The following is a 12,913-nucleotide window of genomic DNA, read 5'->3' as shown; positions in this document are numbered from 1 at the left end:
TATCTTATAAGAACGCAACAAATTTTTAAAAATAGTAAATGCAATGGTTGTTGTTTATTTTTGTGTATTGATATAATTTAAAACATTTTTTACAGTTTTGCACTCACTAAACTAGGAACACACATTAACAAAGACGCTTTTTTTAGCATATAACGTTTAACTTAATATTATTTGATTTATATGTCACTTGTCAGCTTCTCTGACGGTTGTGGCGGGCAAAACAAGAACAGGACAGTTGTTGCCCTATTTGCTGAGCAAAAGGAATCAACCAACAGTTCTTAATCAGGGGCCACACATTTTTAGAAAAAACAGTTTTCTCGCAAATGAAGAAAAAGAAGGAAGAGCCCATGCTGTTACCTCCCACAAAACTGCATGAAGGTGGTGGAGGAGACCAACCAAAGGAAGCTGTTTGTCGTAAGGGAGATCCAACACAATGATGTAAGGGACTGGGGATCCTACCCGGCAAACAAGTAACTTCCAATCACCTTGGGACCACAATGCAAATTGTGTAAAAATCACAATGTTTACTAGATGACCTTTGATTGGGGAAAGAAGCAAGATCACAATGGTCCACCATCTGGAAAAAGTCTGGGTTAGGTACAGCTATTCAAGGGAAGAACCTTGTAAGAAGATGAAAATTATCCACACCTCCGGCTTCTGACCAGCACTCCTGGCCCCCTTCTATGATGGTCTGTTAAAGGTTAATGCCGCTAGGCGGACGAGGTTACTGTAGAGGATATTAAGCATAGCAAGCGTGATATAATGAGAACTTTGGTGTTCCTTGAAGGACCAGTTATGTGCGGGCCTTCAAGTTAGGCAAAAATATGGGCGGCTTTGCAGAGCCAAGGGCACGTTGCTGATGTAACATTCCAAAAAGGTCACTCTGCAAACAAGATGGGAAGACTCATGTTGGCAAGCTTTCCGATGCTACTCAGAGCAGATTTGCAAAGGTAAGCCTGATTCCAATTACTTTTCAACCCTATCAACTCTAATAAGCTGAAATGATTATCAAAAACAAAAGTAGCAAATAACAATTAGCCGATGAATATTGCCATTCTTATCAATTTCTATATTTCTTTAGTTCCATTAAAGCACGGCCACACAATTACCGTAGTTATTCGGTTATAAGGCGCACGGTTTTTTCGAGAAAAATCTGTTTTTCTGTGGGAAGTTCATTCCAAAATTGGGGTGCGTCTTATAGCCGAGTATTTTCGCCCAACAAAATCTTATGACCGCCATTTTGCCGGAACTTACAGTTAAAACAAGAGAAATGAAAACACTTACTGTTGGTTATTGACTTTTACAGTATTAAAGATATAACAAACATTAAGTTTAAATGCAAAGTTTATTATCCCGTATATAAAACGAGTTTTAGTAACATCTGTATATGCCAGCATTTTGTTGAAATTAGACAAAGAAAATCAAGCATACTCATTTGAAACAAACCTTTCTAAGCGTGGAAAGTGGAAAATGACTTTAGAAGTCAAGGAAAACACCAAAAAGCTTGAGAATCTTTGAAAACCACTCGATAAACAAAGTTCGTAGCGATACGACGAAGCATGCTTGAGGACTTGGTAACCAAGCTACAAACTCAGTGGTCACTGGTAACAACACATCTGCCAGGTTACTAAGCAGCTAAGTTCGAAGCATGGACGATGGAAAGACGTTTTGCTCAAGTGGATTTACGTCTTTTTTAGCAGGAAATGTTAGCTTTTTACTCGAAGATTGTGCCAAGGAGTATGAACAACATTCAAACATTCGAATTTTGTAAGAAAAAACTGTCTTTAAATTGATCACTACATCTTTTTAACTCTCCAACTCATGGTGCGTCTTATAACCGAGTATTTTTGGAGAATTTTCAGTTTGTAAACTTAGCATAACAATGTTGCCAAGTTTGGGGTGCGTCTTATAACCGAGTGCGCCTTATAACCGAATAACTACGGTAATCAATTTAATTTAATTTACAAAAAAAAGGTAAGCAAATTGAGTGCTAAAATTGCCAGCCACACTCATTACTTCTGAATGGCACAAGTGTCAAACTGCGAAGACTTTTCTAGATTCCCTTTCGTCCAGCAAGCAGTAATGTTAAACATGGAGGGTGCTAGGTCATGTAGAAAGAGCTCTCCTTGGCTTTCTTCGTGGTCTTTTTACCAGGTAAGTGAATTACCAATGGTATAGACAGTATATGTGACCAGGAAGTAAGGCATGGGTCTCCTATTTTAACAAGTCACATCTTTTTTGTCCAGTTATTTTCAAAATGTCTTTGTGAACCAGCAGAAAACACCAGTCTCACAAAATTTTTGTAACTAGGCAAGTATTTAGGGACGCAACCAAATATTTATGCCAGATCTTTGATAGATATCATATTCATTTACAACTTTCACAGTAATTAAAATTGCTGAAGTGTACCAACAAGACACAATAAAGACGATGGCGAGGAAGAAGGCAAAGGAAAAGAAGAGTTAGACCTGGTGAAAGAATTCCTGCCTTGCTTTTTGTGTAAAAGCAACATGACCCTTGTTAACAAGGAGGGTTGCAAAATGCTGCTTTGTACTTCCAGTGCCGCAGTCTGCTCACCACCCTTTACGACGGCCAAAACCAATTTGCTTTTGTAATAGATGTGCAGTTTATTTTATCCATAACTCAGTGCCTTCGTGAAACATATTAATATTTATAAAAGGGACACCGGCAACCAGTGTCCTTTGCGTGCCTCTGTTGTTGTTATTATCCGGGATTGTTTGCTTGTTTCTCAGTGGAAGTGTCAAAAACGCGCGTGAAATAGAAGTTGAGAAGATGGATGAAAGTTTGTTAGATGTTACAGGAGGAGAAAGTGTTGTAATTTTAACAATGTTTGTCATGCCATTATTTTTTTACAAAAAGTGTTAAATTACTGTTTTTAGAAAGGAAGTTGATTATGGATGTGAACTCAATGAATCACTTTTTGATAATATGTATACTAACCAATACACTGATTTATATTGAATTTTTATATTTTTTCTAGGCTGATTGACCATGTAAGCTACCTTGGAATAAATAGAAATTCGTTTATCCTCCTGCTTGGTTTTTGTCTATTCAGGTTGTTACGGTCAACCAACCTGGATGACATCTGGGGTGAGTTACAATAGATTACGGTTACTAGAAAGCCATATTTGTTGAAAACTTCATATCGGCAAGCATTTTTGCAAATTTGTTTTGAGCAGGAGATAATCATGAAACAAGAAATTATCAATTGACACATAAGTACTGCTCACATAAACTGGACAAACATCATACAAATCATCGTAATTGATACAACTAATTCACTGATTTCTTGCATTACAATAGGTGAAAGTAGCATTGGGCTTGTGCACTCTCATGACAAAAACTGTGGCAAGAACATGGCTCTGTATTTATTAGGCAAACTACAAGGTCTTGCTTCTTGGCATTCTAGTCTTCGTATTTTACATCCAAAGCACCTTCAGATTTTACCAAGAACAGTTTAACACTGCTGGATTTAAGCTGAATGCTTTAACTGATCTTGATTTGATTACAAGCTTTGAAACTGTTACAGGTAATAACAACAAATGTAAATACTTTGAAATTCTCAACACTTTTATCCATACATTTGTAACAGTTTATCTAGGAAAAATCTCTAATCTTAATTAAAATTTTGACTGTTTTTTTAATTGTGTTGACAGGACTTTTGATTTCCAGGGAGCCAACTCCAGATAATGACACTGAAGACAGTTATGAGGAAATTGCTTACTGACGATGGCAAGAAAGAAAGCAAAGGAAAAGAAGAGTTAGATCTGGTGGAAAAGTTCCTGTCTTGCTTTTTGTGTAAAAGCAACATGAACCTTGTCAACAAGGAAGGTTGCAAAATGCTGCTTTGTACTTCCAGTACCGCAGTCTGCTCACCACCCTTTACAACAGCCAAAACCCATTTGGTTTTGTAATAGATGTGCAAGGCAGTTTATTTTATCCATAACTCGTGAAACCTTTTAATATGTATTAAGTGCTTGTACATTTCAAGTCAGTTCTTGTTTATTCATTGTGTATTAAAGTTTGTTTGCTTCACTGAGTCATTTCACCTGTGAAGAACACAACAAGCAAGCCCTCTCCAGATAATGAGCTAAAGGCGGTAATGTGGAAACTCTTGTCTGAAAATGGCAAGAAAGAAAGCAAAGGAAAAGAAGAGTTAGATCTGGTGGAAAAGATCCTGTCTTGTTTTTTGTGTAAAAGCAACATGAACCTTGTCAACAAGGAAGGTTGCAAAATGCTGCTTTGTACTTCCAGTACCGCAGTCTGCTCACCACCCTTTACAACAGCCAAAACCCATTTGGTTTTGTAATAGATGTGCAAGGCAGTTTATTTTATCCATAACTCGTGAAACCTTTTAATATGTATTAAGTGCTTGTACATTTCTAGTCAGTTCTTGTTTATTCATTGTGTATTAAAGTTTGTTTGCTTCACTGAGTCATTTCACCTGTGAAGAACACAACAAGCAAGCCCTCTCCATTCGTTTCTACCTCGGGTCGAAAGATCAGGAGGTATAAAAGACTGCAATGCCAAATGTTTTAAAAAGTGGAGCATCTTGGCAAATGGCACATCATGGGCTACTGTAGTCTACACAAAGTTTCAAAACTGTTTAAAGCACTCAAGAAGAAGGACATTTAAAAATTTCTAATATAAACTTGAAGAGGAAATGGATTCCAATGGAGGAACAATTTAAGGTCAATTCCATGTCACGGACGTTACATGTCAGAGAAATTTTGAGCATCATTTTTCCTTGTAGCTTACAAAGTGCAAAATATATTTTGTATTTTTTTACATAAAACACTTCAACAGAATAGGACAAAACTGTGGCTCAGGCCACTTGAAGTTTGCACTTCATTACGTCATTAAAATTCTGTGCAAAAGAAGCGTCACGGACGTTACAAGAAAATCAACCACTACATGAGGGATGACTACATAAGCAAACATTTCTGTGAATTTTGAAATTCTAGTGGACTGTCTATGAGCCACATTTGTTAGTGTGTGTTGAAAGTTTAAGTGGAAGTCCCGTTTAAAGCGGTCCTCTGGACTTCGCGCCAAAAGAAAGTTCCCGTTTATTTTTTTGCCTGTGAAAAGGCTTTGGTCCATACATACAAAAAAGCAATAAATTATTTTCTAGTTCTTTATTTTCGCTTTGCTACAGACCAAAATTGAATTTTGGCCGACATGGGGCCGTCAACGGTAGTCGAAGGGCTAAATTTCGACCATTTTGTGAAGCGCGCTATGTCCACAAAAATGTACTTGACGGAATATCATTTGGCACAAATTCTAAGACACCTTTATTTAGTTCACTGACGAAACGAGGAAAATTTTACGAAAATTCTAAGCATGCCAGCGCTTCTGAAATACACCATACTCTGAGGTCTTTATTCACACTTTAAAATTTAGGTAAATACAAGAGAATAAAACTCAAAAGTTTCAACATAAATTGGAGTAAAAAAGCACATCAACGTAAACTTCTTACCTCAATGAATCGTTTTCTACTTTCAAACCGGTGGGTATCTCCTTGGATTGCACGTGAGAACAAATTAAAATCTGCCATATTCAGTGTGTTTACATAATTGTCGCTTCGTGCCAAAGCTCATTTGCATAACCTTGCAATCGATGAGAAAACTCCTTCCACTGTCCAAACTCGATTAAATACCTTTAGAATATAAGGAAATTGCTTCTTTTGATATTCCTATACCATACAGATCCAGCGCTGAGAAAAATTGCGTTGAAGATGACAAGAATACTCGCGGCGTGCGAGACTCCACAAAGTAAATATTGACGGTTACACTGGTCGCACTTGTCCCATAATTTAAGTTCAATTCGCTCCCGTAGTATCTCTAGGGGAAGAAGAAGAGTCGAAATTCAGCCATTTAATAAATATAAAACGTGTTAAAACGACAAATTGAATTCTGACAACGGGAATCGATCATGCAAAGACAACTTATAACTTTACGTCCAAAAACATCACTTACAGGTTGCTTACTGAGGAAGCGTAGTCGCCAGATACAATCCACAAGTTTGAATAGAACTGTTTTATGTTATGAAGTGATGAAAAGGCATAAGCTTCAATTCATTCTTGATACGTTTGCTTTCGTAATCGGTCATTCGAAGCCACAATGGAAGGTTTGTGCTTCGGGATCCATCAACTTCATTTTTCCCCTTGCGACACGATGTCACACAACTATGAATTGTGACGTGCTGGCTGATCAGAGGTCAAACAAGGGTCAAACTTTTTGGGGTGGTGGGGAGGGGGTTGGGTTGTCGGTAGGTCGGTATTTACAGCAGCAGAAAACTTGAGGAGTTGAAGAGCTTTTTTCACAGCAAGAGAAAACTCAGCAGTTGAAAGCATTTAAATGAATTTATGCTTTTCATTGGTCAACATTTTCTTTATTTTTCTTTGAATATGTACCTGAATATGTACTAAAAAATTTCACTGCGACTTCAGCCAAACAAAATTATTGAACATAACTTGAATGAAGTAAAAGCACTTATGCCTAAATGGATATAGCGAAAAATTACTGATGAAAAACTCAGTGTTGGTTTGCGTTTGTACATCTATCCTACTAGAAATGTTGTATTGCGTAGTAACCCGTCGCAAACGAATGTCTGTTTGCCTTGGTCAAGTCCAATTATATCCATGCGACCCTCATATACTTGGAAAAGCCACAAATGAAGGGCGATAAAGGAAGGAGTGTAATTGGTTTGACATTCTCTTCTTGTGCATGAAAAGGAGTAAGAAACGCGTACGGGGAGTAGAGACAAGTTTAGGGAATGGAAATGATTTAATGGAAAGGGAAGGTCATAAACGGGATACGTAATGAGAACTAAAAACAGTTCAACGGGGATTAGAAAATGAAAACGGGAACTGAAAAAGGTTTGAGAGAATCATTATATTTCCCCTCTGTAATGGCCCTAGATCACATATGTACATGTCGTCAGTCCTAATTACAATTCGCATTTTTCAATTCCCTTTCGGTTTCTAAATTTCCCGCTGTCAAACAACTACGCTAATTAGATTTAGAAAGCACGAACTGTACTTGCAAGCTTGCGGCTTGTTATCGGTAAAAAAAATGCCTGTATGCTTTATGCTTTATGAACATCAAGGATGGAGGTGGGTGTGGGGATTTAACAAAGACCCAGGTGCAAGGAATTTTTTCGAGACTTGCAGCCAAACGAAGGAAAGGTACAGCTAATCAAGTAGAGGGCGAAGTCGATGACGACGATGACAGTCTCATCGAAGACGAAATTGTTTACCTTGATGACAAAGCCAGACGTGAAGCAGTAGAAGATATTGTCAGCCAAATGGGACTGGTGCATCCCATAACTTATGACGGTCATGACATTTGCGAGCATGCCAGACATGACACGTTATCGAAATTCAATGTCACGACGCTAAAAGCCATGTGCGCTCACTTTGAACTTCCACACAAATCCAGAAATCTTAAGTCCTCCTTAGTGAACAAGGTGAAGGACATGGCAAAGGAATGCACCTGTTTTAAGTAGCTGACGAGGCTGCCACTCCGAGTGAAGTAAAGAATGTGTAACTAACACGAACACTAGCCTGGGTGGCCGGCGTTCAAAGGGGAAGGAGAAGGAGGGTTCGAGCGCGAGGTGCGAGGAGAGAGCGCGCTCGAACTCCCCCTTCCCCTTTGAACGCCGGCCACGCAGGCTACACGAACACGTTTGTTATTTTAAATTTATGGACGCCTGTAGATTGGACAGGTAACATGATTGTAAATCTGTATTGATCCGTATTTTCGTATTTTTCATAATGCCCGTGCTCATTTGAAAACAAACTAGCAAACAAAGAGAGTTAAGACCTATAAAAAGGGACTGAACGAAGTTGTAATGCAAGAAATTTCAAGAATGTCGGGATTTGTAAACGGATAAGTGCACCCATTCATTACTCTAACCCACCAAAGAAAGAAAAAAACAAAGGCCTGGGTGTATGGCCGATATAAAGAAATTATACCTATACAACATTAACTTTGTAGCATCTTGTTTAGACTAATTACAATTATGTATTCAAGAGATGGACACAAAAATTAACTAATTTCCTTGCATGTGTGTCCTGGTGTTAAGAAAAGGAGTGATGTTAGATTTTGGAAAAAGGAGGGGGGGGGGGAGGGGGTACCTAGCCCATTTCCCGAGTAGTGGAAAATCCCCATATTTTCTGAAGGATAAATAAGTAATGATAAAATACAGTGATTGCGTGTTTTTACGGTATGATTCCTGCTGTAACTACTAATAAAACTACCTCCAAGTAAGAAAAACTGTTTCTTTTCATTTGCTAAGTCCTATAGATTTTTGAAAAAAAAAAATCTTTGGCAGATTATATATTTTTTTCACAGATGCCCGTGACAGTAAGATAAAACACAACTAAGGGTAGCATTTTTTCATTTCAATATTGAAAACTGTTTAGCACACTCCGCCTTTTATCGGAACTTTTTCTTGGATTTTTTTTTTCTGTTCTGTCTTTTTGCGATTTGCTCCCAAATGCCCGACCACAGAAGTAAATTAGCAAAGGCACGTTACACTTGAGTGATACAAGGTGGAATAAGAAACAAGGAAAAAAGAAATATTTAGCGATAAAAACACGAGTCACTTATTAAAAATAAAAGATCATTTACTACTTCTGAGTTTTCTCTTGCTGTAAAAAAAGCTCTTCAACCCCTCAAGTTTTCTCCTACTGTAAAATACCGACAACCCAACCCCTTCCCCACCACCCCCAAAGTTTGACCCTTGTTTGACCTCTGATCAGCCAGCACGTCACAATTCATAGTTGTGTGACATCGTGTCGCAAGGGGAAAAATGAAGTTGATGGATCCCGAAGCACAAACCTTCCATTGTGGCTTCGAATGACCGATTACGAAAGCAAACGTATCAAGAATGAATTGAAGCTTATGCCTTTTCATCACTTCATAACATTGTTACTGCCGTTACGTTACATTGCGACTCGAGAAAGACACGCGTGATGTCACGCACGCAATGGCACTATCCCACGGTGCATTGCGACCGAGGAGTAAACCATGTGCTCGAGGAAAAGTTGAACATCTTACGGTGAAATTGTTTTGGAGCATAGTTTTCTACGGTTTATCGTGTTTTACAGCCGTTTACAGAGGACACAAACGTAAGTTCTAGTCTACCCTTATCTTCGCTAGACATTTCTTTTATTTATTGTAATTTATTTTTCGTTTTAGTTTTCGAAACCGTACAAAACGTACAAACCGTACAAACCGTACAAGTCAAATCGTACAAGTCTATCGCACAAGTTGTATCGTTCAAACCGTACAAGCTGTTATTTACTATACATCTCTTCGTACAAGTATAAAGGTCAAGTAGAGTACAAGTAGCGTCGAGATACAAGTATTAACTGTTGTACAAGCACAAGCTTATTTGCCATCGCTTAATTATCGTTCTCATCGTAAGCTTTGGTTATGGTCATCGAATTGTCAATTATGTACGCGTCTTCGAACTGTGTCCATGTGAGTAAAGCATAAAATTTGTATTGTGTCGTTTGTTGACTCCGAATCGCTTTATGCGCTCACACATAAAACAGTTCTATTCAAACTTGTGGATTGTATCTGGCGACTACGCTTCCTCAGTAAGCAACCTGTAAGTGATGTTTTTGGACGTAAAGTTATAAGTTGTCTTTGCATGATTGATTCCCGTTGTCAGAATTCAATTTGTCGTTTTAACACGTTTTATATTTATTAAATGGCTGAATTTCGACTCTTCTTCTTCCCCTAGAGATACTACGGGAGCGAATTGAACTTAAATTATGGGACAAGTGCGACCAGTGTAACCGTCAATATTTACTTTGTGGAGTCTCGCACGCCGCGAGTATTCTTGTCATCTTCAACGCAATTTTTCTCAGCGCTGGATCTGTATGGTATAGGAATATCAAAAGAAGCAATTTCCCTATATTCTAAAGGTATTTAATCGAGTTTGGACGGTGGAGGGAGTTTTCTCATCGATTGCAAGGTTATGCAAATGAGCTTTGGCACAAAGCGACAATTATGTAAACACACTGAATATGGCAGATTTTAATTTGTTCTCGCGTGCAATCCAAGGAGATACCCACCGGTTTGAAAGTAGAAAACGATTCATTGAGGTAAGAAGTTTACGTTGATGTGCTTTTTTACTCCAATTTATGTTGAAACTTTTGAGTTTTATTCTCTTGTATTTACCTAAATTTTAAAGTGTGAATAAAGACCTCAGAGTATGGTGTATTTCAGAAGCGCTGGCATGCTTAGAATTTTCGTAAAATTTTCCTCGTTTCGTCAGTGAACTAAATAAAGGTGTCTTAGAATTTGTGCCAAATGATATTCCGTCAAGTACATTTTTGTGGACATAGCGCGCTTCACAAAATGGTCGAAATTTAGCCCTTCGACTACCGTTGACGACCCCATGTCGGCCAAAATTCAATTTTGGTCTGTAGGAAAGCGAAAATAAAGAACTAGAAAATAATTTATTGCTTTTTTGTATGTATGGACCAAAGCCTTTTCACAGGCAAAAAATAAACGGAAACTTTCTTTTGGCGCGAAGTCCAGAGGACCGCTTTAAACGGGACTTCCACTTAATTTTGTTATCAAACCTTAAACCATCATTTCTCACTGATGCAATGGGGAGACAAATTGTGTCGTCACGGACGTTACACTCCAGTGTCACGGATGTTACACAGTCCCAGCAACAAAACCAAAATTGCTTCTTTTTGTAGCCACATTCAATTTGCAACTTTAAAAAGCTTTGTTTTAACTTTTAAAGTATGTTCTGAGATAAAATTCTTTAACTAAGAAAACTTGTTGCACCACAAATTTTTTTCTTCTTTAACAGTTTTGGTGGAGGAGACTATCCTGCCCAACCGGCTTCTTTACTCTGATAAGGGTTGAGCCATTAAAAGTTAGTTCAAAAATTTTTTTTTTCCTCTGGGGTTTTTATTTTGACATAATTATGTCATATGATGGAATGGTTATACATGTGTTCATTGCTGAATGGTCTTCATACTACAAGTCAGCCATTTTAGATTTTTGCATTTCTGTAAAACCACCCAAATTTGACTAAAAGTAATTAAAACAAACAAAGCAGCCTAAAATGGTCTGTAAATAACAAAGTATTGCATAAAAGCAGGTAATTCTCATTTAAAAAGGAAAAAATTTAAATTTTTAAAAACATGCCTGTCAAAATATGGTTGCCATGGTAACATCAAGTTACCAGAAGGATGGCATGTCATACAAATTAGTTCCCAACAATTTTAAAAAAGTTTTGAATTCGAAAGAAAAAAAGCTTCTCTAACAAGGCTGGAGTTCCTGTGCTTCACCTGACTGCAATACTGTGTGTCAGCAGTTTCATGTGGTGACATGCTCTTTAAGAGCATAAAGCAGTGAGCATGCTCAAAATTTTGAGAGATTAACTTTGCCTTTCTTTTTCTGGCTGTAAGTTTAAAAATGGCCAAAAGTGGAGCAGAAAGGAATAAGGTTTATAGAGAAAGAATGAAGGCAAACCCTGTGAAGTTCAAACTAGTCAAAGAAAAGGACAGAGATAGGAAAAAGAAAGAAAGAAGAACAAAACAACTAACAGTAGCTGAAGCTTCCAGAAGGAGGGCACAATGCAGGGAGAGAGTCCGTTTGCATCGCCTGAGAAAAAAGAATTCCTTGTCAAAACAAGCTGTTGCCTCTGAAGAAGTTTACAAAACCCCTCAAGCCCTTGGAAAGGCAATAGGAAAAGTAAAAAGAGCACTGCCATCCAGTCCAAGAAAAAGAAAGGCAGTCATAGCTAAGCTGGCAAGTGCAACTGGAGCTCATCCTGAAGTGAACCAACAAAAGAAGCATCCCCATAACAAGCTCTCTCCTAACACAGTCAAATGCATTCAAGATTTTTATGTGCGTGATTCAATCTCCCGACAAGCCCCTGGAATCCGTGATTTTGTTGTTTTAAAAGTGAAAGGGAAAAAAACAAAACTGCAAAAGAGGCACTTAATGTTGTCACTCAGGGAAACATTTGCCTTATTTTGCCAAGAACACCCTGATGTTGAGGTTGGATTGAGCTCATTTTGTTCTCTTCGCCCACCAAATGTGCTCCTGTCATCTGCAATACCTCGAAATGTATGCTTGTGCCAATATCATGACAACATTAAGTTGTTGTGTGAGGCTATCCACAAAGCAGTGCCTGAGTTTCCCCTTTACTCTGGGGATTTTGTTAACAACTTAGTTTGCAACAGTGAAAACGAACTTTGTATGACAGGAAAGTGTTCTAAGTGCCCTGATTGGATAGAAGATTTCAAAAGTGTTGCCCCTTTGGATGAGCCTATTGAATGGAATCAGTGGGAAAGGGTGAAGGAGTCAGTATCAGCAAAGGATGGCAAAGAGAAAACAACAACAAAAGTGCAGAAAGTACTCAAAGAGGGCACAGTTGAAGATGCACTGTTTTCCCTTCATGAAAAGATGCCTGCCTTCCTGGATCATGTATTTGTTAAAAGGAAACAAAGCAAGTTCTTTGAAGAAAACAAATCAACCCTTCAACCAAATGAAGCCATTATTCAAGTTGACTTTTCAGAGAACTACACCTGTTTACATCAAGATGAGGTCCAGTCAGCTCATTGGCATAAAGAACAGGTCACAATTTTCCCTGTTGTCATTTGGTCAAAGGATAGCTGTGAAAGTCACGTCATTGTGTCTGATGACAGAACCCATGATAAGCAGTCTGTTTCAGTTTTTATGGATAAAGTTATAACTGAATTTGTGAAAAGGGCCCATCCTTCCATTGAGAGTGTTCACATTTTTTCTGATGGCCCAAGCTCACAGTTTAAGAATAAGTTTATTGTTAACTTTCTTTGTGGTCTTCAGCAAAGATCTGGTTTAGACATAAAGTGGCATTTTTTCGCCACTTC

At 38.1% G+C, this 12,913-nt stretch overlaps 1 long non-coding RNA gene across 1 annotated transcript; it reads left to right on the top strand.

Annotated features, from left to right (window-relative positions):
• The first annotated feature begins 8,952 nt into the window (after nt 1-8,952).
• On the top strand, nt 8,953-9,532 carry LOC144648665 (uncharacterized). The gene is made up of 2 exons (XR_013569722.1): nt 8,953-9,154; nt 9,225-9,532. It is a non-coding gene; the product is annotated as an uncharacterized LOC144648665 (long non-coding RNA).
• Nucleotides 9,533-12,913: the final 3,381 nt, after the last annotated feature.

This window comes from Oculina patagonica, chromosome 4 (assembly GCF_052425735.1).
Source record: "Oculina patagonica isolate OP01 chromosome 4, crgOcupat, whole genome shotgun sequence".
Classification (NCBI taxonomy): Eukaryota; Metazoa; Cnidaria; class Anthozoa; order Scleractinia; family Oculinidae; genus Oculina; species Oculina patagonica.
Note: the sequence above shows the minus strand (reverse complement) of the source record. Positions and strands in the feature narration are given on the sequence as shown.